This window comes from Dipodomys merriami, unplaced genomic scaffold (genome assembly GCF_024711535.1).
Source record: "Dipodomys merriami isolate MVZ:Mamm:240054 unplaced genomic scaffold, mDipMer1.0.p SCAF_67, whole genome shotgun sequence".
Lineage (NCBI taxonomy): Eukaryota > Metazoa > Chordata > Mammalia > Rodentia > Heteromyidae > Dipodomys > Dipodomys merriami.
The window spans coordinates 7393652-7420267 of record NW_027206257.1 but is presented as its reverse complement, the minus strand read 5'-3'; the positions used below and the strand labels follow the sequence as shown (position 1 = coordinate 7420267).

Here is a 26616-nt window from a genome sequence, read left to right as displayed (position 1 = left end):
GGACCTGGATTCGAATAGTGGGCTCCAGCTCCCACCACTTCAACCTGAGGATAGGGAACTCACCAGTCTGTCCAAGAACATAAACAAGACCAGTGATTAGGCAGGCCCAGTGGCTCTCAGCAATCCTCCTTGTTACTTACAAGGCTGTGATGGGAGGATCAAAGTTATCCTAAGTAGGAAAGTCCTTGAGACCCCTGTCCAACTTCAGTGCCAACAAAGCCAGAAGAAGAGTTGTGTAGCTCTTGTGGTAGAGGGCTAGCCTTGAGCAAAAGCAGCTCATGGACTGTGCTCAGATCCTGATTTCAAGTTTTGGGACTGGCAACAAATAGGCACACACAAGATTCTGTGCAGCCATCTGGCTAAAGCAGGTTACCCTCTTGTCCCCAACTGAATTGGACATTGTTCCCTGGGAAAGTGGCTGGGGGAGTTGCTGTCATCTTGACTCTGCCCATGCTGCCTGCATCACATGATTCTGGCCACACCACCATTCTTTCATGTTTCTTTCAGACCAATGGAATACAAGAATGGTGGCCACGCCCACATTCCATGCTGCCTCGTACCCCCTGGGATTCCCTAGGTTGGATGTCACCACTACCAGCAGTTGAAGAAGGTAGAGATGGCTGAGTAGTGAGCAAGAGTCTTGAAGCTACTTTGGAGTAGGAAATTGATGTGGCCTCCTGCTTCCCAGCCCCCTCCCCTGCTTCCTCCAAGGCACTGCATTTCAAACCTCAGGTGGTGGCAAGCTGCTGGCAGGCTTGCAGCCCTGACTTGGTCCCGGCCCCTAGTCCTTTGCTCTGGACCTGAGTGTCTGCAATGCCCCCTCCATTGCTGCTCACCCCACCAGGAGCATCCACCAACAACTTCTCCCAGCAGCACAGGTGAGTGGTCGCCCAGTGGGCCTGCACCCTGCAACACCCGTACCTGGTGACACCCCCCCAGGTGACGGACTTGCACTTCCCTCACACCCCACAGTCCAGCCAGGGTTCTGCCACTAATGCGCCCCAAGGGTAGGGGGTGGGTGTTAACCCGGGGATCCCACTCCCATCCCTAGTGATCAATGTCCCAGGAAAAGGGCAGATGCAGTGATGGGTGAAAAGGGAGTGTTAGGTTTTTTAAAAAGAGGTAACCGAGTAAGAACAGCACCAGCACGCGCGTGGTATTCAGATAAGGGGTAGGTTTATTCAGTAGACCTGCTTGGACCAGGCAAGGGTGGCACTCCACGTGGCTGGGAAAGGCCTGGGAATGAGAGAGAGCTGGGAAGAGAGGAAAGAGAGAGAAAAGAGCAGAGAGAGGGGTAAGAACAGTAGCACTCACGTGGTATTCAGGTAAGGGGTAGATCTGCTGGGACCAGGCAAGGTTGGCACTCCACGTGGCTGGGAAAGAGAGAGAGCAAGAGAGCAAGAAAAGAGCAGCAAGAGCTAGAAATGAACAGAGAGAGAAAAAGGAGAGAGTCTGGGCCTGGGCTAGCCCTTATGTAGGGTATGGGTGGGGAAAGGTGTGGCCACATCAAATTCAGATGTGACCTCTTCCAGGTGTCCCAGTTGCCTAGGTAACGCAGGTACTGGGTGGAGACTTTGCTGCGAGGAGGGTGGAGTCTGCTCGCCATCCAGGAGCGGACCTTACAGGGAGCACCACATCGTCCCTGGCCTGGAGCAGTGGGAGCTACAGAGCCATGCATCTGCACCCTTTCTCTCCCTAGTGGGAACTTGGTGGCTTTAGTCAAAGGTGGGGAACAGTACCTCCACACCTGCCTTCTCAGGTCTTTTCCTTTTTTCTGGGCATGGGGGTTGTTGGATGCAGAAGATAGACCCCCCCCCTTGCTGTGTGAGCTCTTGTCTTCTGTGCTTGGTCATCCTTTCACCTGAAGAGGGTCCCAGAAAAGCCCAGAAGGGAGGTGAAGGGCGCAGGCGGTCAAAGCAGAAGGTGAATATCTGGGAGGAATAACCCCACCCCACACACACACATACACCCGGCCTGTTCCCCTACCCCTCAGCTGTCAACAGTTCTCACAGGGTCATCACCTTTCCCAGCTCTGCCAGCATGTTCTGATGCTTGGTCCATTTGGTCTCCTCATCCTCCCCAAGAATCCACCAATTAGCCCAGAAGCATGTAGGCCAGAAGGAAGGAGTATGTCGATGTATGTAGCCTCAGGACTCCATCCATTTCACCAACAGTGCCCCACCCCTGGTCAGACACCCTTCTGAGGTCAACATGACCCTCTGCTAGTTTCCTTTCCCAGGCTCTGAGGAGACACCTGTCTCAGGACTCCTTCACCCAGCATCCTGGCCTAGGGTTTTGGTGAATGTAGAGTCAAGGCTGGTTGTTCCCAAGGGGAAGGATCTGACCCTGGAGAAACGGAGAGGCGGGGTGGTGTTGCATCATTTGAGTGGTGCTCCCCTTGGGTGGGAGCCCCTGGTTGTCTCAAGGGAACCTCCATGCTCCAGCTTGTACATTGTCCCAGATGAGAAACGAACAGAGGCACTGCTCTGAGTCATGTGTATGTGTGTGTGTGTGTGTGTGTGTGTGTGTGTGTGTGCATTAGAGAAAGAGAGACAGAGAAAGAGGGAGAGAGAGACAGAGAGAGACAGAGACACAGAGAGAGACAGAGAGAGAGAGAGAGAGAGAGAGAGAGAGAGAGAGAGAGGGAAAGAGAGAGAGATCATCTTTCTGTCCCGACCCGCAGGACTTCAACCAGGGCAATGAACCTAAGCGAGAAGGAATGAAGGGACAAGAGACACGAAGAAGGACAGCAAGACAAGGATTCTGATCAAGCTGCCAAATTTTATTTTTCACACAGGGGTATTTATATGCTTAGAATAAGGAAGCTTTTTCATTGGCCATAGTAGCTGCAAGATGTTTGCTTAGGGCAATGTGAAAAGGTGGTCCATAGCAGCTACCTGGTCTTTGTTTGGGGCAGGATGCAAAGACCAGATTCTGTAAATAACCTCGAGAGATGGTCCAGCAAGATAGTCAAGCTTATCATGCAGAGAGACTCCCTGCAGGGCTCCCAACATCTCCCCCTTTCTTATTTAGAAAATTGACCATCAATTGTTGGCTGCTCTTTTTGAGGGGGTGACAGAGGCTCTCTTCCTCTAAGGGCCCAGGGTTTTTCTCTGCTCTGAGCAAGCATCCTCACTCGGGGTGGGGAGTTTTACAGGCCTTGGCATGTTTTTTGAGGAGATGGCATGTGGATATGCATGCCAACCGTCATGCACCAGAGCTTGCCACTCAGGGGTCTTGGGTTTTGGGATCTCGCGGATCCATCCCCCTGCAGTCTTAACTGCACCCTTGATTTGAGCATTTTTTCTTCCTCCCATAGGTGCATCCTCCCCCAAGCGCAGGGGCCTATAGGAGGAGGGGCGAACCTATCCCTTATGGCAATAGGTCTTGCCCGTTGAATGGTCAGGAGGTATGAATAAGGAGAAGGATTTTCTAAATAAGAAAAGAAAGGGGGGCTGTTTCCCACTGGAACAAGCTCATGGCAAAACACTAATTAAAAGCCTGGGGTAAATCCTAGATCTCAATGCCGCAGTCTGCCATATCAAGGCAATGTGTATGGTGATGAACCTGTATGGGCTTAGAAGCCAAGAGATTAATCTGTTATTTAATAAATTCAAAAAGGATGGTCCATGTCTGGAGTTCTAGCTGCATCTGCAAGAGAAAAGGCATCATCCTCGGGGGAAGGTTTCCCCTAGGTTGTGGTAAGCCATTAACCTGTTTTATCAAGCATTCTGGCAGCCACCTTGGGGCTGCTTGTTCTTGATCTAAAAGACAAAGAGTGGCAGGGAGTGGTCTACCTGTAGCTTGGGAGGGCATTTCCCCTTGGCTTTGTTTGCTGAAGGGACATTCACGAGCAAAGTGACCAGGTTGTTTACAATTAAAGCAAGTATGTGAGCTGGGGACTGAACCTTGAAAGGGCTTGGTAAAGGCAGCACCTATGGCGGTAGCCGATCCCTTTTGAGGGAGTGGCTTCCAAGCATAAAGGCCAGCATTTTGAATTTGTGCCAAAAGTCCGGCAGGAAAGCGCGCCTGTTTAACATTGGTATCAAAGGGCACATTACCCAAAAGTTTAGTATAGGTCCAGGTTTTTGAAGATGTTTTAGCCAAATTTTTTTGCGCGGTCTCTCTACATTGTTCCTTAAAGTCCACATTCCATAAAACAAAATCACCCCCACTAAGGGTGGCACGGGCCAGAAACTTCCAATCATTAGGGGTGAGCCAGCACGCACTTTGGTTTTCTAACAAGGCTAACGTATAAGGGGCAGTCAGGCCATATTGGGCACATGCATTTTTAAGCTTTTCAACAAACGGAAGCCTAAGCCTCTTATACTCTTGTTGGCCTTTTCCCTGGGTGGGTTGTTCCCCTTCATCCCCAGTATCCTGTTCCTCATCCTCCTTTTCCTCTTCTTCTGATTCATCCTCCCCACCCTCTGAGGTCCTATCTGTCTGGCTCCAAGTTACTGGAAAGGCGAGAACTGATTGATGGCCTGATCTAGCCTTAATTTTATCAGGCGTTTTTGCCTTATTGGCCAAGGCCAGTATGCGGAGTTCATAATCAAGGGACCACAGTTCTTTTAAAAGTTGAAGGTGTTCTCACTTATGTTGAAGAGTCTCGCATAAAGGTGCCAGGTTAGCTAAAGGACTGGAAGAAAAAAATCTGGATCTGGAGGGGCAGTGGGCCCTTGAAAGGCCAGGTCACAAAAGGGAGGGATTTTCAATAAATTGACCAGCAGTCATATCTAATACAACTGATGGGCAAGCCGTGGGGGGCCGAGAGGCATTTTGGAGAACCTCCTCTCCTGCTTTTACAAGTTTTAAAATTCCACTATCAAATAGAGACCATTTCAAAACTTCATTAATCAAATTCCAATAGGAAAAGGGGTAGCAGGAACCTTTTCCGGACCAAAGGTTTCATAATAATCTTTTAAACAATCTCCTACTCTTTGCCATCTTTTTGCATCTATGATTCCTACAAGTCCTCTATGAATGAGAAAAATAATTCTAAATCCTTTTTCTTAACCCACGTTTCCCATGTCTTGAGGGCCTCCTTGAGGTCTGACAGAAATAGATCATGTGATGATGTTGCTTGTCCCATAGTGGGTCACTCACCATGGGGCATCCCCACTCTCCTCCTGGATCTGTCTCTCGGCGGGGTCTGTCGCGATCTCATGATCTCGGACTGTACTTGGCCAAGTTTTCCCGGAGGATGGCGTTCCTTCCTTAGTCAGAGGCTCATGCCCCACGTTGGGCGCCAGTTGTCCCTACCTGCAGGACTTCAACCAGGGCAATGAACCTAAGTGAGAAGGAGTGAAGGGACAAGAGACACGAAGAAGGACAGCAAGACAAGGATTCTGATCAAGCTGCCAAATTTTATTTTTCACACAGGGGTATTTATATGCTTAGAATAAGGAAGCTTTTTCATTGGCCGTAGCAGCTGCAAGATGTTTGCTTAGGGCAATGTGAAAAGGTGGTCCATAGCAGCTACCTGGTCTTTGTTTGGGGCAGGATGCAAAGACCAGATTCTGTAAATAACCTTGAGAGATGTTCCAGCGAGATAGTCAAGCTTATCATGCAGAGAGACTCCCTGCAGGGCTCTCAACATCTTTCTACTTGTACATCCTGACAGTGCTCAGGTGAGTGATCAATTGGCAAATTTCAGGTGCTGCATGGATAAGTCTTCTGTCACCAGTCTGGATTTGTGTGTGTGTAGAAGTGGGTTACAACAAAGATGGTCGAACCTTTTGGTAACTTTTCCTGCTATCTTCGCGAGGGGAGGGGGGGGTGCATGGGCTTCATGGCTGAGGTCCAGGGACCTGGAAGGGTAAGGTGCTTGAAGGGGACTGATCACCTTTAAATTACAAGACCAAGGGATTTGTGTGCCCTGGAGCTCTCTACTCCCTTGGGCCTGGTTGGTGGCAGTGGCAGTTTGGTAGGACCTGGGGGTGCGTCTCACAGGGGGTGGTTTCCCAGGGGGACAGAGTGTGTGGCCAGCACTTAGTAAGGATATGCACCCTGCGAGTATGGAGTGCACCAGCATAAGTCAGACTCCGGGTCTTCTCATCATGATGTCTGATGGTTGAGGCCAACCCTATTTTAAATCTTGACCTATGATCTTCAGATCTCAGACTCCTGAGTAGCTGGGATTACAGGCATGATCCTCTGGCACTGGGCCTCTGATTCTTTTTGGTATATTAGGGTTTGAACTCAAGGCCTTAGGCTTGCCAGTCAGGTATTCCACCATGTGAGCCAAGCCTTTCTGTCTTGGGCATTTCCAAAATAGAGACTAAATATATGGTCAGGCTGGGCTGGATCATGGTACTCCTATCTGTGACAGGCATGCTCCACCAGGCCTGGTCCTCTGTAGTTGGGATAGTAGACATGTAGCACCATGTTCAGTCATCAGTTTAGATGGATTATCTCAAACTCTTAGTGCACAGCAGTCAATTCTTGACCACAGGGTAAGCCCTGGGTTAGGTTTCAACTCTTGGACCTCAGTCTCCTCTTGGAACAGTTGTGAGGAAACAAGGGATTTATACAGAGGGATCTCTCGCACAGGGCACAGAGGGAGCGGCCATTAGATACGGTTCCTGGCAATTCTGTGAGCAAATGAAAGGAAGATACCTGGAAAAGGCTCACGTGGAGCTTATTAATCGTGGAACAGGTGAGGGATTATGAAACAAAACATGTCTCTCTTTCATCCTTACCTTGTCCCCATGAGGAAGGGGATCCTTCACTGTGTTTAGTTTTGCAGCTGGGGATACTGAGGCAAGGAGAAGCCAGGTGACATACTCATGACCTCCAGTTCACAGGAAGCTCTGCCTGACTTCTCTGCCATACTCCCTAGGACAATGGGTGCTATTCAGTCCACTTCTTGTGGTGAGAAGTCCAATTCTTGTCAGTCGTGGGGCTTGAACTCTGGTCCTGGGCACTGTCCCCGAGCTCCTCAGATCAAGGCTAGCACTCTACTACTTAAGCCACAGCGCCGCTTACAGTTTTTTGTGCTTCTTTGGAGATAAGAGTCTCACAGACGTTCCTGCCCGGGCTGGCTGTGAACCATGATCCTCATATCTCAGCCCCCTGTGTAGTTAGGATTAGAGGTCTGAGCCATGGGCACCCGGCTTAAGTTTAATTCTGACTTTTTTTCTCTCTCTCACAGGAACTGGATGAATGTGTGCTGGAGGAGGTCTCCCAGCGTCCCCATGTGGTTGGAACCCAAGGTGGCCCTCTCATTCTGGAGGTAAACTGTGGGTTAGGAGCTGTCTTGCTCAGCCTGTTGAACCAGCTTCATGAGGTAAGCCCCTCTGTGCCCTGGCTAAACTATAACAGTTATTCATTGTCCATCCAGCCTTACTGGACTTAGTATTTTTTGTATGTTATTTTCTAGCACCTGGCCAAAATTATGATACATAGTTATGGAATGAAAATATAATGCCATCTTAAGAAAGTCATTTAGGGCTTTGGAAATGTGACTTCATGGTGTGGTGATTGCCTAGCCTGCCTGAATGCCTGGGTTCAATTCCTCACAGAAAAACACTGAAAGAGATGCTGTGCCCCAAGTGGTAGAGTGGTAGCCTTGAGGAAAAAAAAGCAAGCTCAGGAATAATTCCCTAGTCCTGAGTTTAAGCCCCCTGGACTGTCAAAAACAAAAGAAAACAGTTAGTAAATGCAAAATAAAGAACACATACTTGGAATATATAATTGCTCCTTCCATACTGATACCTGACAATAGTCCCTAATTCATGCATTTTGCCTATATTAGGATACTGTGTTGAAAAAAAATGTTTTGTTCATTAGATCACTGCAGTTAATGCCAGGAATGTACTTAGATGTCAAGGGAAGATGAATTCTGGAAATTAAAAGATTCCAGGCTTTTGAGTAGTCACTGGTAATCACAGAGAAGGCTAGTCTAAGTGAGATTTGGAAATCTTTTTGGTCAGTCATGGCACTAAAAAGGCAGAGACTAATAGTTGTGATAGAAGAGAAGGAATAACTCCAGATGGAAGGAATAAATGATAGTAACTAACATATACCAGAAACTGTTCTAGGGAACTATTTTGGGTTATTGAAGAACTAGTTATCAACTAGGTTTATACCTCATTGCCTTTAACATTGTAAATCTCTTAGGCTAGTTTTTAATCTCTGTGTGATAAATGTATCTCCTTCTATGCTGTTCTTTCATACCTGATCTCCTTTGCTTTCTAAAAACCTCAGTCTTTCTATATTACTCTATGAATATTGCCTAGTACTAAATAACACCTACACAGATGGCAGAGGATGCTAATGTAAGAGTCCCATAGCTCATGAGTCATTAATATAACAACATGGAAAAATGAGGACATATTTATTCCTACCCCAATTTTTCTGAAAAGCTGCAATGTCATCATTTGGTTCAAATTTCCATTCTTTGTCTACATAGTGTCATTAAGTACACATAAATGCAAATATGAGCCAGGTGCTGGTAGCTCAAGCCTGTAATCCTAGCTACTCAGAAGGATGAGACCAGAGGATTGTGGTTCAAAGCAAGCCTTGTCAGGAAAGTCCATGAGACCCTTATCTTCAATTAATCACAGGAAACCCAGAATTGGTGCTGTAGCTAAAGTGGTAGAGTGCTCAACTTGAGATGAAGAGGTGAGGGACAGCGCCCACAAAAAAAGTGCAAATATGACTTTCAGTTTCCCCAAAAGGAATGACAAGGTCAATAGTAATCTTTCCAAGCATAAAAAATAATTACAAAATGATTCAGTGCACCTACTTTCACTGAGTTATTTAAGTTATGGCTTCTTTGCTGGGCATATTCTCTTCTTTTAAAAATTGTCAAATATTAGCTTTATAATAAACTTCATCTAATATTTTTTTTCAAAGGAGAAGTCCATACTGTCGATATCACTTGGCTTTCTTACTATCCTATTTCAAAGCTAATCCAGGCAGGAAAGTCTGTCAAACTATTATCTCTAAATAAACACTAAAAAAAGCCGGAAGTGGAGTTTTGGCTCAAGCAGTAGAGTACTAGCTTTGAGGATAGGTGGGCAAGAAAGACAACTGTTCAGGGACAGGGTCCAGCCCCTGGGTTCATGTCCCAGAACCAGGACAAACTAAACAAACAAGCAAACAAAAACAACCCCCAGATATTTCTTTGGGACTGTCCTTAAAGGAGTACTGCTCTGAGAAGAGGCTACTTGTGCTGAACATATTCACAAGATCCTGCTTTTTTGGAATCCTTATTGCTATGGAGAACTCAGGACCAGACTAAAGGAATTGATAACTGACTCCTGCCAAAAGAGAATCTTCTTAGGGATGAAATATCCATACATAAGACACTTTTAAACCTCCATGTCTTTGTTTCTTTGCAGTAGAACAACTTTAAAACAATGTTATTAGGGGCTGGGAATGTGGTTCAGTGGTACAGTGCTTGCCTTGCATGCATGAGGCCCTGATTTCTCAGTACCACATAAACAGAAAAAGTCAGAAATGGCGCTGTGGTTCAAGTGGTAGAGCACTATCGTTGAGATGAAGATCTGAGGGAGAGCGCCCAGGCCCAGACTTTAGGCCCCACAATTGGCAAAAACAAATACAAACTAACTAAAAAACAACAACGTTAATTCCTTTTATTCTATGCTGGCCTTCACATGGCACATTATTATCTTTTGTAATACTCTCAAGTAGAAGTTTACAGACAAGTTTATATGAATAAAAAATACACTGGAAAAAGTAAGGGACAGAGTTTCCTTCAATCCTTGGGATTCTTTTCTTGTACAGTAAAAAGGAAAGCACAAGTTAATTTGAACTTTATCATTTCTCTGTGTTCAATTCCTCTCCTGGGTTCAGTTTCCACAAAGTCCAGTAACAATCATTGGTGCTTCTTGAGGTCTAATGAATGTTTTCTGTCTTCATTGAAATAACACAAGGACACTTTTGGACATGAGGTAATAGGTGTTTCAGAGAAAACTTAGTAAAAGAGAAAATATAAAATTTATATTGCTTATAAATATGTTATCCATGAGTACATTTAGTTCAAACTTCATAATTGTTCTGCAAATTAAGCCAAATTTTAAATGGGAAGAAGGTCCTCAGATCATTCTTTTTGTGAGTGTATTTGCTGTGTGTTATTTCCCTAGTGCACATGAATTAACAGTAAGAGAAACATTTGCAACAATAGGAGAAAGAGAAGTTCTGTGTTTAAGTATAAGGGTTCAATACAATATAGAAGACTACAAATAAGACAACATCGAAACAATAAAGCCAAGTCCAATATGTAGATTTATGGGAGTGTTCCTAAGTGGAATATGAAGTATGAGGCCTTTCCCTTTCTCAATCATGTTTGCTAATCGCACAAATTTTTAAAAATAGAATGGAAGAATAATTCTGGTTCCAATGAAAGTCAGATATAAGGGCATGGACTTAACTGGAAAAACAAGTCCATCTCGAGAGAGCAGGGATTATACTCGCAATGAACTAGTGGCTAAATCACATTTCTTTTTCTTTCCTTTACTTGCATTTTGTTGTTGTTGTTGGTCTTGGCACTTGAACTTTGGGCCTGGGCACTGTCCATCTGCTATTCAGCTCAAGGCTACTGCTCTACCGCTTGAGCCACAGTGCCACTTCCAGTTTTCTTGTAGTTAATTGGAGAAAAAAGTCTCTGGGACTTTCCTAGCTGGGCTGGCTTTGAACCCCAATCCCCAGATCTCTCCACCACGCAGCTTAAGATCACATTTCTAACAGTGTACACTCAGCATATGCAATGTGTATGTTCATCTATCTTTATATGAATTTTTGAGTTAAAAATGTGGGCTACAGCTTAGACTTTTCACTCACAAAAATGTTCATAGTTTAAAAGTTGATACTTCTGGAGATATAAAACCTAAGAATGTAAAGCAGTCTGGGAAGTTCAGTTTGCATGCAGCCTGGGCAGAACAGTCTTTTCCACACTACCAGCCAAAACCTGAATTGGAAGAATGTCTCAGGTGATGGAATACCAGGCATGAGCAAGATTGATGAATAAGAGCTTGAGGCGTTTGCATACATACATACAAACATACACATACACACAGAGGCACTTATATGTGCACACACAAATACACAAATGAAACAACTCTTAGAATATGTAGAAAAGTTTAAAAATAGCAATAGAAAATATGTCCTGAGTAAGAATTAAGAGATGAATTTTAATTTTAGAAAGTCCTCATGAACTTTCTTCAAAAAAGTTTGAGACTATTACATAGGTAGGGACGAGAGATAGTAAGAGAGTCACGTAATTACTATTAAAGGGATCGAATGAATCAGAGATCCCAGCAGGTGCATCTGAAAATGATCGTATCCTGTGTCAAATGTTAGAAGATCTTCTAAAATAGTACATAAACACTCTGAGCAGTCTGTCTAGTGGATAATATCATTGGAGAAGTTCAGAATTGCTAGTCTATGTCTAGATTAAATAAACCAACAAACATGGCAGGGCAATGTGATACAAACCTGGAATTCTAGCACTCAGACTAAGGCAGGAGATTAGAGAGTGGAATTAAATGGTGATACATTTCCTGGACCAGGTAGTATAATTTTGTCTAATAAAACAAACCAAACAACAAGAAAGGAATACACAGTTGGAAGTTTGGGCTAATTTTGTTATTATGTTTTGAGAAGTCAAGTTTCCTATTGAAATGCAACTCGTATATAATCTTCAGTTTTGTTTTAAATGCTCTCTTCATTACAGAACATTCCTAGATTCAAAATGGCTCATGATTCCCACCCAAAATTTGAAAAAGTAAGTAAGCATCATTCTGTTGGATTCCAAAGAAATGAGGAAGGATTACAAAATCTTAAGCCTAGAGAAATTTCAAAGTTCATCTAAAGCAGGACTTTGTAGATCTTGCTAAAATAGAATTTATTTTTTTTAAATTTTTTTATTGTAAAGATACTATACAGAGGGTTACAGTTACATGAGTGAGGCAATGAGTACACTTCCGCTTCCTCTTGAACATTGTTACCCCCTCCATTGTTTTCCCCCTACCATCCCCTCCCTCCCTCCCTTCCCCAAGGTTCTTTTTTTTTTTTTTTGATTGTGATTAAGTGATTACATAATTTCCGGAAATTCACAGTATTGTGGAATAATGATGCTCATTTAAAGTCACAAGTTCATTCTAACTTTCCTGGAGCAAATTGTCTATCACAGTCTGTAATATATAACGGTGCTCATATGTTATATACCATATATGTGATCAGCAGCATGGGGATATTTAGTAGTGGTTCAACCAGATGAGTGGGAGTTCTTTGTTTCTTAAGTCCTGTTAGTTTTGTCATATCACCTAACATTTTGGATTCATCATCCACTTATCAGGTAGACCATGTACTGTTTGTCTCTTCATTCTTGGCTTACCTCGCTCAACATGATTCCTTCTAGCTCCATCCATTTCCCTGCAAATGCCATTATTTTGTCATTTCTAATGGCTGCATAGTATTCCATTGTGTATAGATACCACAATTTTTGGATCCATTCATCTGTGGTGGGGCATCTAGGTTGTTTCCATATCCTAGCTATTGCAAACAGTGCTGCAATAAACATGGAGGTGCACGTGTCCTTGTATATTGGTTCCTGTTGTTCAGGGTAGATGCCTAGAAGTGGTATGACTGGGTCGTAAGGGAGGTCAATCTTTAGCTTTCTAAGGACCCTCCAGACTACTTTCCAAAGTGGTTGTATGAGTGTACATTCCCACCAGCAGTGTAATAGCATTCCTCGTTCTCCACATCCCCTCCAGCATTTGTCGTTGGCTGATTTGTGGATGTGGGACATTCTGACTGGGGTAAGGTGGGTTGTCTTTATTTGCATTTCCTTCACCACCAGGGATGATGAACATTTCCTCATGTGTTTCTTTGCCATTTTTATTTCTTCATTTGAGAAGTCCCTCTTTAGTTCCCTTGCCCATTTAGTAATTGGTTTGTTGGGTTTGGGAGGGATTAGTTTCTTGAGTTCCCTGTATATACAGGATGTTAACCCCTTGTCTGATATATTGCTGGTAAATATTTTTTCCCAATTAGTTGGTTGTCTTTCTAGCTTGGTTGCGATAGCTTTATCTGTGCAGAAGCTTTTTATTTTAAGGTAGTCCCATTTGTCGAGTCTCTCTCCAATTTGTTGTGACCCTGCGACTCTGTTCAGGAAGTTCCTTCCTGTGCCTATTAGTTCAAGTGTCTCTCCTACTTTGTCCTGCAGTAGTTTCAGAGATTCAGGTTTAATGTTAAGGTCTTTAATCCATTTTGAGTTGATGTTGGTGCATGGTGATAGGGTGGGGTCCACTTTTAGTTTTCTGCATGTGGCTGCCCAGTTTTCCCAGCACCAGCGGTTGAAGAGGCTATGTTTCTTCCATTGTATGTCTTTGGCTCCTTTGTCGAATATCAGCTGGCTGTAGGCCTGTGGATTTATTTCTGGATCTTCTATTCTGTTCCATTGGTCTTTGGGTCTGTTTTTGTGCCAGTACCATGCTGTCTTTGTTATTATAGCTCTGTAGTAGAGTTTGAAGTTCGGCATGGATAGCCCTCCCATATTGTCTTTATCCCCTAGAATTGTTTTGGCTATTCTAGGTCTTTTGTTGTTCCATATGAATTTTTGGACTGTTTTCTGTATTTCAGAGATGTACGTCATTGGGATTTTAATAGGAATTGCGTTGAATTTGTATATTAGTTTTGGAAGTATTACCATCTTTACTATATTAAGTCGGCCTATCCAGGAGCATGGGAGGTCTTTCCATTTCCTAGTGTCTTCTGCAATTTCTTTCTTTAACTTTTTATAGTTCTCATTAAATAGTTCTTTTATATCTTTGGTTAGGTTAATTCCTAAATATTTTATTTTTTGGGAGGTTATTGTGAATGGGGTTGCTCCCTTTATTTCCCTCTCTTCCTGTACATTATCAGTGTATAGGAAGGCAACTGATTTTTGTGGGTTTATTTTGTATCCTGCTATTTTGCCGAAGTGATTTCTGATTTCTAAGAGTTTGGGGATGGAGTTTTTGGGATCGTGGAGGTATAGTATCATGTCGTCTGCAAAAAGGGATAGTTTAACTTCTTCTTTCCCTATGCGGATCCCTTTAATGTCTTTTTCTTGCCTTATTGCCCTGGCTAAAGGTTCTAGGACTATATTGAAGAGGAGTGGAGACAGTGGGCATCCTTGCCTTGTTCCTGATTTTAGGAGAATTGGTTGTAGCTTTTCCCCATTAAGTATAATATTGGCTATTGGTCTGTCATAAATGGCTTTTATTGTTTTTAGAAATGTTCCTTCTATTCCTATTTTCTCCAGAGCTTTTAGCATGAATGAATGTTGAATTTTGTCAAAGGCCTTTTTTGCATCTGTAGCGATAATCATGTGATTCTTGACCTTGGCTCTGTTGATATGTTGGATTACATTTATTGACTTACGTATGTTAAACCATCCCTGTGTCTCTGGGATGAAGCCTACCTGGTCATAGTGAATTATTTTTTTATGTGTTTCTGGATTCTGTTAGCTAGAATCTAAAATAGAATTTAGAATTAACATAAATAGTTTAGTTTTGCTTCTAATTTCATATTTTATAGGATACTACAAAATTCTTTTTGAGTAGAGGGTTTAATTGACAAATTCACAAATGATTCTGGCATTTTATTTGCCTAGAATATGCTTTCAAGAGAGTTATAATTAGATCTTAGTTAATAGAAAATTCCAACAATTCATGTATAAAATGATAATGTAAATAATCTAGACAGAGTTGCCAACAAATCGATATTAATTTATAAATATAGAAAAATTGCAATTTTTGAGGGTTTTGTATAACATTGTATGAAGAGAATAATTGTGTGACATCTTCTTTCTTCTACCTATATGTAACACAGGAAGCAATTTCCTTAATTACGTGCCTCTGTATACAGTGAGAAAAATGCTACATTTGGGGTTTGTTTTTATTTTATTGGTTTGTCCTAGGGCTTGAAATCTGGGCCTGGGAACTGTCTCTTAGCCTGTTTATGCTCAAGGCTCGTGTGCTACCACTTCAATCTCAGTGCCACTTGTGTCTGACTTTTTCTGAGTTTATTGGATATTTGAACCATAATCTTCTGACCTTAGCATCCTAAATATCTGTGATAGTTTAAAAAAGTATAAATATAAATAACATTTGCAAGTGTTCTGATCTCAAGAATCTTACTGGGGGAAAAGTGATGCAACCCAGTTAATTGTAGTATTCTTTCCAGAAGAAGGAGAGAATCACATTATCAGAGGTGTAGTATTTTTTTCACAATAGAGATAAGCTATTCATGATGTGAATTAAGGGAATATTAAGGTGCACTTTACAAGTTGGAAATTATTGGACTAGGATGACTTTATGGCATAAATCTTTGGATTGATGGTTCATAGAAATTATAGCTTTCTCTGATAAAATTTGCTTACTCTTGAAGAATTAATTACAGATGCTTCATAATTTTATCCTCTACCAGAATGTGGCTATTTTTCTGTTGACTTCTCAATCTGTAACACTCCACTGGAAACTGCATCTATTGCAAAATTACTTAACATGCAAACAGGTACTGTTTTGAATCGCTCAGGTATGGAATGTTCAGAATTTGAAAATGAGTAGTTATTAGTCATAGGAATTTTGAGGAACACATATATTCTGTCCTCTTAACAACTCATTTACTTTTAAAAGTTATGGGTTTCCATAGAATTAAACTACATTCAGTTTTAGTATGAGAAAGTACAAAATTTTTCCTTTTTTCAAAATATTGTCAAGTTTATTGTGAAAATATTGTCTAATTGTATAACATTCAAGTTGATGACTCTCTGATAAAAAAGGAGTAATCAATTCAAATTAGATGCCAAATAATATTGATTTTTAAAAAGTTACTACATAAAATAATATTTACTATAACAATACAGTGAAATTATTTTTTATGTAGCTTATTTTTTAATTTAATTTTATTGTCAAATTGGTGAACAATGGGTTACAGTAATTGTAAGGTAGTGAAAACATAACTTTTCAAACTTTTTACCCCCTCTTTCATTTTTCTTACAGTTTTCTTTCACCTCAATACTCCTCACAAGTTTTAATATACATTTCCAACATATTGTCTTGTGAGTATTGTTATTGCATTGGCTTGCCCTTTGTCCTTTGTCTTGCCATTTTGTTGTTCTCTTCCCTTCCCTAATTAAGGTAAATGTATACACAATACACAGGGCACAAAATCAAATACAGCCAATGCCAAACCATAGGTGGAAAACCCAAAGAAAATAGAAATCACATAGTACATTAAAAACAACTGCAAAAAAATCTCTGTTTCCATACCTTGGAGTTCATTTTGCTCAGCATCAGCTTATATGTTCATATATACACATAAAGCCACTGGAAAATAATAGTTGCATGGACACTATATCATATAAACAACATGTTACTGTTTTTGATGGAAAAGGTTGAATTAGGATTGGGGAAAACGTGATTCTGATAAAGGAATTTCAAAAGAGTTTAAAAATTATGACAGGTATATTTTAATTGTTCAAATTTTTAACAAATTAGCCTATTAAGAAAATTGCCTGGGAAAATAGGCTTTCATGCAAAGAAAGCTATGGAGACCTAGTTGAGAGGGAGCAATGTGGGTAAAGATAGCTCATTTTCACACTAAACAAACTTCAGAAACCTTACTGTAAATCCTGTAGGTTCCCTTGAGAATTGTCCTTACCCAGGAAATATACTCTCACTGTGTGAAATTCAAAGTTCTTAAGAAAACTAAGACATCAAATTTTGTGAATTGACCTTTAATTACCCAAATTATTCTTTGAAAAAGATAATTTGGGTCAAAATACTTAGGGAGAAAGGGCCCTTCAAAATGAAAGAAGGTATTGGGTTCACACTTTTCTGTTTGTAACACTTTCCACAATGTCTTTGCACGTGAAGCACTGAAACACAGAAAAAAATCTGATTGGTTACGCCAATGATTACACATTTCTAAGTAGCTCACAAAAAATAATATCCTTATTAACATGAGGTAGTGAAGACTTCTCTTATTACATAAGCCAAAATGTTTGGGATCAGAAAAGAATTGAGAAAATTGAAAGGGGAAGAAAACAATGTTCTTAGAAGCCCTATCTAAGCATACTGAGTTCAGCAGTGGAGGGAGGCCAAAAATTTTGATATAGATTGTCTTAATATTTTTGCTACCTAAAGTGATTTTACAGAGCCTATTTGGCTCACTACAATGTAGAACAGTTTGAATGAGGACAGGAAAATAAATTCTACGTCCAAATGAGGCAACTTAAAAGAGTTTTAAAAGAGAAACCATGAAGATGTAGCGGGGTGGGGTAGGGAGGAGATCTTATAGTCTTTCAGCTTCACTGGACTTGAAGTCAAGAAGCTGTGCTTAATTGGAAATCAGGGAAGAGCTAAGAGGAGGACATAGAATTAGGACATAGAAGTATTGTCCTTTGTAATAGACACTGTTACCCAAGGTATGGATGATTTAACTCTATTCTATTCCATACATCTTGCTGAGCAAATGCAAGACTAAGAAAAAATAATCTATTGAAATAATTTTGCAAAGAATAACTTCACTGATCCTGATATGGTATCTATGGAGAGTCTTAAGAGAGAACATAAAAGTGGAGTATACTTCGGTTTCCTCTAAGCATCTTGTTAGCAAAATATATCTTTGAGGTTAGAAGTGATTGAACCAAAAAGTAGTGGAGTACTTATTTTTGTGGAACTTTAGACAGAAGAAGACTTTCAAGGTAAAAGAAAAAAAGTATAGCTAAATATTTGTGATCACAGCTTCTTGGATCCATTTTTTGGAGACAAAGTTTTACATTAGAGTTTGTCCTCATTAACATAGATGGATTTTCATGGCAACCAAATGCAAGGGTGAAGCTTAATGGACTCCCTTGGACAAGTAAACAGCATGGTAGAAAAAAATGGCAAATAATATTTAGGAAATTAGTTTGGCTAATTACTTTGCCAGAACAAAGAATGAAAGATATAATTCAAAATCACTTGACTTAAAAGTATGAAGAAAGAGTAGTGAAGAGAGATGAGAGAAAACATAGAGGACTCTTCTGTCTCCAGTGGAGTAATGGATTCTTTATCTTGTTTCTTCCATTCTATCTTCACAAGCTATCAAGTGTGGCTGAGGACTGGAGTATCCATTGCAGACAAAGAGAACTCACAGAAGAAAATATTTGCAGCAGATGTAGGTGATTCACAACCTTAGACAATCTACTTAAATCTGTTCAAAATTCTCTGCTACCCCAAACTGCCCTCTTTGAACAGCTTTGTTTTACTAGTCCCAAGACTACCCTTCATGAACTATTTAAAATTTTGAGAGGTCATATACATCCTCTCTAGAGATTGCTGTTTGGTTGTGATTTTTGTGTGTTTTTGTTTTTTGTTGTGTTTTTTAATTAAATTTCAAAAGGTTGTGCAAGTGTATTACAATAAATATGTCCATCTAATTGTCCAATGCTCCTGGATCAGAGTGACTCCTTCTATCATTCTCAACCAACCCCTTCTCCAAGATGTATTTCAGATTTATCACTTCCTTTATCACATGTGTACATTGAGTATTCTAGCTGTACTTGCCCCTTGTTCCATTTTTCATTCATTCTGTCTTTACTATTATTCCCCTCTGGTTTCAACTTCCTGATAGTCATTCTGTTAAACTGTTAATATTTTGAAAGGTTTATATAATATCCATGGAGTTTCAATCCTGCGTACACTTGAACTGATGTCAGCTTATATTTCCATAGTTCATTCATCTGCAATAACAATTTGCAAGACTGGAGATGTGAAGCACCTAGACATGATTTTATTCTCATCCATTTGTAAGATTAATCTTTAGTCAACAAGAAAGTTTAAAAATGGCTTAGAATATATTCCTAACTACCAAATTTTATAAATGGCTTTGAAAAAAGGTTTGTGATTATTTTATTTTACATGGGATAATATTTTCTACTACCTATAAGTTTTGGAAAAAGAAGACGACTACAATTTACTACTATACAGGAATATGGTAGAAATAGAAGACAGATTTTATGTTTGTCACATCTCTGATGAGTACCCATATTCATGACTTTAAGTCATATTTCTTACTATGTTAGACTGATAGGTAAAACATAAAACAACATATGATAAAGCAACTATTTGTGACTTTTTAAAATGTACCTTAGTAAGTGATTAAACTTACTTTATTAGCTAGTGTTTGGGTTTGAATTATGGGAGGTTTTTCTATTTGACACATCTCTGTAAGGCACCTACTGAAAAACACAAATGGTGGGTGGTACTATTTCTACACTTTAATGAATGGTTGAACCTGTTTGGCATTAGTGCTGGGTAAATAAAACAACTCTATTGTAACTTGCACCCTAAACTTGAAAACTTTGTAATGTCAATATTGTCTACTTGTCAAATGTTATTTTGGTGTATGTGATTTTTAAAAAATTATTTGAAAAGGAATCTGTTTTCAGGAGATTAAGTGTAGGTTATCATTGGTTTGAGAATGATAACATTTTTATTCTACAGAAACAAGTTTTACTGAAGTACCAGTATTTTGAAGCATTAACGATCTTCTCAATTAATGTTTTTGTGAATTATATTTGACCTGTAAGTCAAGTTTTCCTAGCCTTGGTAGACCAATTATGGATCTATCGTTCTAGGAACTATTTATTTTTGCCTACTTATCCTGGACTGAAATCTTTGAGTAATCATTAGAAGAGGGGTATTAAAAATAATTTTGTGACATTTGTGATCTTGGTCACTCATATGGGCTGGTCATTTGTAAACTGAAAGTTTGAATTGCTGTACTGTCTCTCAGATTTTGTGATCTCATCTTTCATTTTAAGTTGCATTGCATTACACAATTGCTTACCACTAATTCCGGGGTCATAAGGAATTGAGATGGATTTTCAATTACTTTCTGTTAGCATGTTTCATGAGCCTAGGTGAGAAATCTTCCCCTTGTTATCAGATGAAGAGGATAACTAAGACCTGGGATCCTAGGACCCATGGGTCCTGCAGAAGAATAATACCTTTTAGATATCATATCAGCAAAATTTGGGTACAATCAGTAGAAATGCTTCAGAAATATAGAGAAAAACATTTTGCAACCAGTGAGTTAAAACAATAAACAGAGCAGCAGAGTAAAATCCCTTATAGATTAGAGGAAAACAATTGTTTTTTTTTTACAATGTGAATTCAGGAGACCAAGAATACTTAGAACATATCACAAGTTTATACCAAAGACATTGCATTGATACTTTTTATATTCTAATGTACATTCTAAACCTTATTATTTATATTCCAATCTATTTATTGTAATAAATGTCTATTTATTTGTCAAATTATCAATTAATTCTAGTAAGTTTCACTGTGTGAAATAAAATATCAGCACGTATAAATATAAAATATATAACTATAAAATATAAGAAAAAAGGCACATGTTTTGCAATGTTCTGTTGTGGTTAGGGTATCAAAGGCAACTGTGTTTTAAAATATTATTCCATTATTTCTACCTCAGTGTTTGGTAGAGTTGGACCTAAAGCTTTACCATTTGGAGATTTACAGCCTAGAGACAAGAGGAAACACTGTGATTAAAACATTACCAATTTAAGGCCTAATATCGAGGAGAAACATATAGACTTCTCTTGTAACTATGAAAATATTTGATGAAAGAAAGGCAGTAGTGTAAATTCCTGCCTGGATGGATGGTAGACAGGCCAGGACATTTGGTAATCATGCATGTGAAAATTTTTTTCACCTTCTTGGCTTTAGCTACTATTGAAATGTTAGGTATAAAAAACTATTATATTTTGATAAAATACCTTCTAGCCTAAATGATTCTGTCTTAACTGTTTATCTCTCTATGATCCCTTTTAACTAATATTAGTTTTGTTCCAATAAGAAAATTTATGCTGTCAGGGTAAGATATTCTGGTTGGTCTGTTGCTACAGGGAAGAAGAGTAAAGGGTCAGGTAGACATTTGTACCAGTAAGACATCATTTAGGAATTTTTAAGCTGCAGAAGTTTAGAAGTAGCTCTTAAGCAAGACTTACTTTGAATCCATTAGCTCCACAAAGCTAACTCAGTTTATAAATAAGTACTTGAAAAACAATCATCTTTGGACCTAGCTATAAAGGCTTCAAAGTATGATCAAATTTAAAATGAAAAAGACTTAAAATAGTCATAGACAAAAAAAATTGCAAATGTGAGCAATCGACCAAACAATATAAGCTTTTCCCAATATACACAGAATTTTAGAGAAGTAAGATCAATAACTTTTAGGAACAATAAGGTTTCCTAGTTACAAACAGTCAACCAAGGATATATGCCTGTATAAAGATTGCATCAATAACTACTTAAATTTACAGGCTACTACATGCTTCAGCAGGACGTTTACCCAAATTACTACAATATAGAGATTATCATGGCACTTGCACAAGGATGATATGAAAATTTGTGAAATACTCCATATTTTTCATTCTTGAGATGCAAGAAATGAAAAACAGTTATTAAAAATTGATTACAAAAATACAAGTCGTTATGTCGAAAAATGAACTTTACAACTTTGTGCGGGTGGAGGGGTAGCAGGGAGGATTGAGTGGGGGAGCAGGTGAAGGATGGGAATGGAAGGGAAGGGTAAATACAGGAGGAGGCTACAATGCTTGATAAGAAATGTACTCATTATCTTGCCCATGTAATTGTAACCCCTCTGTACAGTATTTTCACAATAAAAAATTTAAAAAGGCAAATGTAACAATATACGTAATTCATTGAACTGAAAGTTAGTTTGACATCAGTGCGTTAAATCCTCACCTTAGAATGGCCTTTACATAGCATAATCTTTACAAAACATTTGAAATTGGATAACATTGTCATTTTATCCCAAAGAAATAAAATACTATAAGGACCTAGGAAAAAAAAGGAATCTTAAACTTTTTCTATATGGAATGCTATCTGAAATAACACATTTATTAATGAACCTATATATTATAAAACAATGTATAATTCAAAGTATTATATCTAGGAGAGAATTAAATAGATTATGGACATTATACAAATAAAATACAGAGTATTTTAAAATATACTTTTTTCATACAAGCACCAGAAATATTTTTAGTTTCTGTACTACTCATTTCAACAGATAAGTTAAAGTGATTTCTGATTTAAAAATCACAAACCCTGCAGAAATCATTATAGATGTATACAAACAACTCTTGAATACATTTTGACATCAGTCAGGCAATTCACTTGAAGAATACTATGGAATCCATGAATTTTTAAAGTAAGATATTGCTGTTGCTTTGTATTGTGAAAATATTTTGTACAGACACAAAGATGGATTGGCATTTTTGAAATTTAAGAATCTTAACCAAACCATTATGAGTTAGGAGAACAATTTTTACAGCCTTCCACAATTTAAAAGAGGTAGTGATACATATTTATCCTTTTGGCAATATTAAATGCAGTTTCTTCCAAGTTGTTCTTCAGACCTGGTTTGATATAATGCTTCAATAGAAGGCGATCCAGCATATCTTCGCTATTTCTATTCCAAGCAGCAAGATGCAAGGGAGTCAAGAGGACTTTAGTTTGGGCATTGGTATCTGCCTCAATGTGAACTAAGAAAGCAGCCACTCTGGTATTATTCAATATATAAGCACTGTGCAGGGGTGTCTAGCCATTCACAGTAATTGCATGAATATCTGCCTTGAGCCACCAACTCATGGACAATGTCTAAGTGCCCACTGGAGGCTTCCCGATGAAGAGAGGTATATTCATCATCATCCCTAGTATTCACATGAGTGGCCTTTTAGGAAAGCAGTGTCTGCACTGTAGTAAGCCAATTATTTTCAGCAGCCCAAACAAAAATTTGCTTTAATACTTCTCCATTTTTTTTTTGCAAATGATGACATTCCTCACTTTTTCATCTTGTTCCTTGTCTTCATCAGAATTGCCTAACCAGAGACAGTGAGTACCAGTGGGAATGGGGTGCACATGTATTCCCTAATAGTTCACGTTGGTTGAACTGGTCAGAAAAATCCAGTGAATTTTCTACATCTGTTATTTCACCATGATTTTCTTTCTCTTTTTCCAATTTTACTATTGGAAATTATTCTAACTGGAGAGTAGGGAATTCATAGAGAGCAAAGGAAAGGTTTTCCTCCATATTCAAAGGTACAGACTGAAAATGGGACCAGTGGTGTCTTCATGTGCAGCTTATTATAGGAATGAGAAAATATGAAATAATGCCTTCTAAGTAAATGATTTGGGAAATGGCAGAGCAGAAAGTGAAATGATGCAACCAAAAATATAAAAGCAAAATAAATTAGGATAATTATGGAGCAGTCACATTATCTATGAGAACCATGAAAGGGAGAGAGGAAGAGAGAGACAGATGTACAATGACCTAGCTAGCCACAAAATCCATGCCTCTGATCAATTTATAGAGCAAACAATTTTATTTTTTAAAAGAGGTGGAAATGGAATTTATGAATTTACTTGAAATTAGTAAATACATTTTTATTAGCCTACATAAAGAGACATAGCTTTGACCAAATTACAGACAAAAATCTAAATCCTTGATAATTCTAGTAACAGATCTGACTGAAATCAGTTGAATCACACTTTTCCTGTAGAGTGAAGGAATAGGTTCAGGTTAGGAAAACAGCTAGAGAAGGCAGACCGATTGTATCTGTGACAAAACTTTGTGGAAAATGGTATCAAGGATTAATTACTGGTGATCCACTTGCACTGGAAGTGTGAATCTGAACTATTGCTTGCTGATTCTGAACTATTTCTTTAATAATTATAAGTTCCAAGAAGAAAAGGTGAGATTTAATTGATAGCAAAGGATTAGTAATACACTTTGACTTCTCATTAAGCACCTTCAATCATCAAAATCACATGAAGACAATAGAGAGGCCTACTTTTTTGGATGAAAACAAGTATCTTTAAAAACAAGGTAATTAAGTATTCCTACAAAGGACTTCTATTTTACTACTGCATTATATAGTTTTTTCTAATGTTGGGTAACAAATAATGGATCTATTAGAAAGCTCTTAAAGCTCATATGTTCAATAGTGAGTTCTCTTATATTATACCATGGTATTTTTGTTTATGGTTTTAAGAAGAAATTTGCTAGCTTAAATTTCTGACAAGACAATATCATCACTGTACAACTTGCTTCTATACTCTAAGTTTTAAATTACTATCTAATATGTGTATTAGATAGCTATAGAGGAAAAACTAGAAGCCACACTTGTGGCTCATGTGTTTATCCTAGCTAATCAGAAAGATGAAATCTGAGGATTGTGGTTTGAAACCAAACCAAGCAAAAAAAAGTCCATTAAATTCTGATTTGAAAGTAACCAGCAAAAGCTAGAAATGGAGCTGTGGGACAAGCAGTAAAATTCTAGGCTTGAGAAAACTACAACAAAAAAACAACAAATCCTGGGACAGAGCCAGGCCATGAGTTCAAGCCTAGTATTAACACCAAACAAATGAATTAATTAATTAATTAAAATAAATTAAGTGGTCACATGTGGTGAGGCAAGTAAAATGTAACACCCATGGTGACTCTATTGTGTATTATTTTGTAATAAGGCAAATTAACATTTGTCTTAATCACTAAAATTTTATTTGTACTTTTTTGTACTAAACCCTGAATTTAGCATGCAAGTATATGTGTGTACATATGCACACATGTGTGTATGTTTATATGTGTGTGTGTGCTCTTGCAATGTTGCTTGCCAATGTGGACAAGGTGAGGCTCAAAAGAGCTAACTGTGTTGCAATGTTTTTATTTATCAGTGTTCTGTCATGTCATTTCTGTGGAGCCACCCTTCTGTACATTTTATTTGTCAAATAATAACATCATCATAATCAAAGCATATACAACATTAAGTTAGATAAAAGAGACCACTTTCAGCTCTTATTATATGTTAGGTAAGAAGATACAGATATAATTAGGTAGTAAGTTATTGTTGTAAGATGACTGTCAGTACAAAATATGTATTTGACCTCTTAAATTGGTTATGATTTTAAGATATACTCATGGAGTGAGTTTGACTGACTTGACCAAACAGGTATTACTCTCTGGTTATTCCTGTGAAACACAAGGTGAATAAACTCTTTCTGGATTTCTGTTGAAAATAACTTTCTTTGTAACATCATATCTATTCTCACTAAGATAATCAACCCTGTATTTATTAGGTTTGAATATCCCATCATATTGACTGAAAACCAGTATTGTGGATATGCTTGCTAGATATACCTTTCAAAACAAACAAACAAAAAGCATGTGTCACCTCCAGATTGTGGATGCATTTGAAGTTCTTTTGTACATGCAATGGGATCCTCACTAATGGCTCTTTTGTGAAAGTAACTATCACAACTTTAACAAACAAGGCTTTTCAAATATCTTTTCCAATATAAATAACAACCCCGAGAGCGTCTTGCAATTTCTGAAAAGCCTTTGAATATTTTTAGTATTATTTCAGTTCATTGACTATAGAGCTATAGACATTTCTGAAATAAATATTAAGATCTGAAGATGTAAGTGGGTATATAGGCTTTTTATGCAATAGAATATTATGAAATATTATGAAATAGAATAAAAGGATATAAGTGAATTTGGTAAGCTAATTATTAGAATAACTTTGTTTTCTAGTAACAGTTTTTTTTTTCTTTTTTTGGGGTCCAGTCGTGGGTCCTTGAACTCTGGGCCTGGGCACTGTCCCTCAGCTCTTCAGCTCAAGGCTAGTGCTCTACCGCTTGAGCCACAGCGCCACTTCCGGCTTTTTCCTTTTTGCTTATGTGGTGCTGAGGAATTGAACCCAGGGCCTCATGCATGCAAGGCAAGCACTCTACCACTGAGCCACCTTCCCAGCCCCAGTAACAGTTTTTTGAATGTAGATGATGCAGTTAAATTATTTCCTTTGTGGCTCTGTACTTCAGTTAGTTTTATAATCTTGATAATTATAAGAGTGAATTTGTAGAAAAATAAAGGTATTTGAAAATGATGGATTAATCTTGTGTTTTCTGTTCTACTCCCAAGAAAATGAGTTATTTTCAAGTGTTAATATTTTATCATTGAATCTTCAATATCACAAGAAATTTTGAAAAACATGCAGTAGTATTGATGTCTTTTTAAACCAATTGTATTCACAAGTTGGAGAGTCTTTAATTCATGCTTAGGTCTTGGTGTCCATAATTTTTAACCTCTCGTTCCTAACATTAATGATAGGTAAGACTGCATTTTTGGGTATATGAAAGGTAAATATTTATCTGGGGTCAAAGGTGAGTTTTATATCAGTCTTGCTTTAATAACATTTTAAAGTAATACATTTCTCTCAAAATGTTGGGTATAAAAAGCAATCAAAATACCTCTAATGGTAAACAACTTATGTGAGCTACAATGTGGAAATGATTGGTCTATAAGACCTGCAATCTGTTTCCATCAGGAATTGGGGAGATTATTCTTTCAGTATGACTGCGATGCAGTGTTGTCATGGGATAGAATATAATTTCTACAATTTTGAGCTAGAAATCAAGAATGTTATAGTTTAGCAGTTCCTTTCACCAGGGAGGTATAAATTGATTATGAACTTGGAGTTTTCATATTGCAGTTACCTAT

General features: G+C 38.7%; 2 pseudogenes; both read left to right on the top strand.

Moving 5' to 3' along the window:
- Positions 1-813: 813 nt before the first annotated feature.
- LOC138815797 (tubulin beta-2A chain-like) overlaps positions 814-26616 on the top strand; it is a 135915-nt pseudogene continuing 110112 nt past the window's right edge.
- Positions 21361-21460, top strand: LOC138815805 (U6 spliceosomal RNA; annotated as a pseudogene).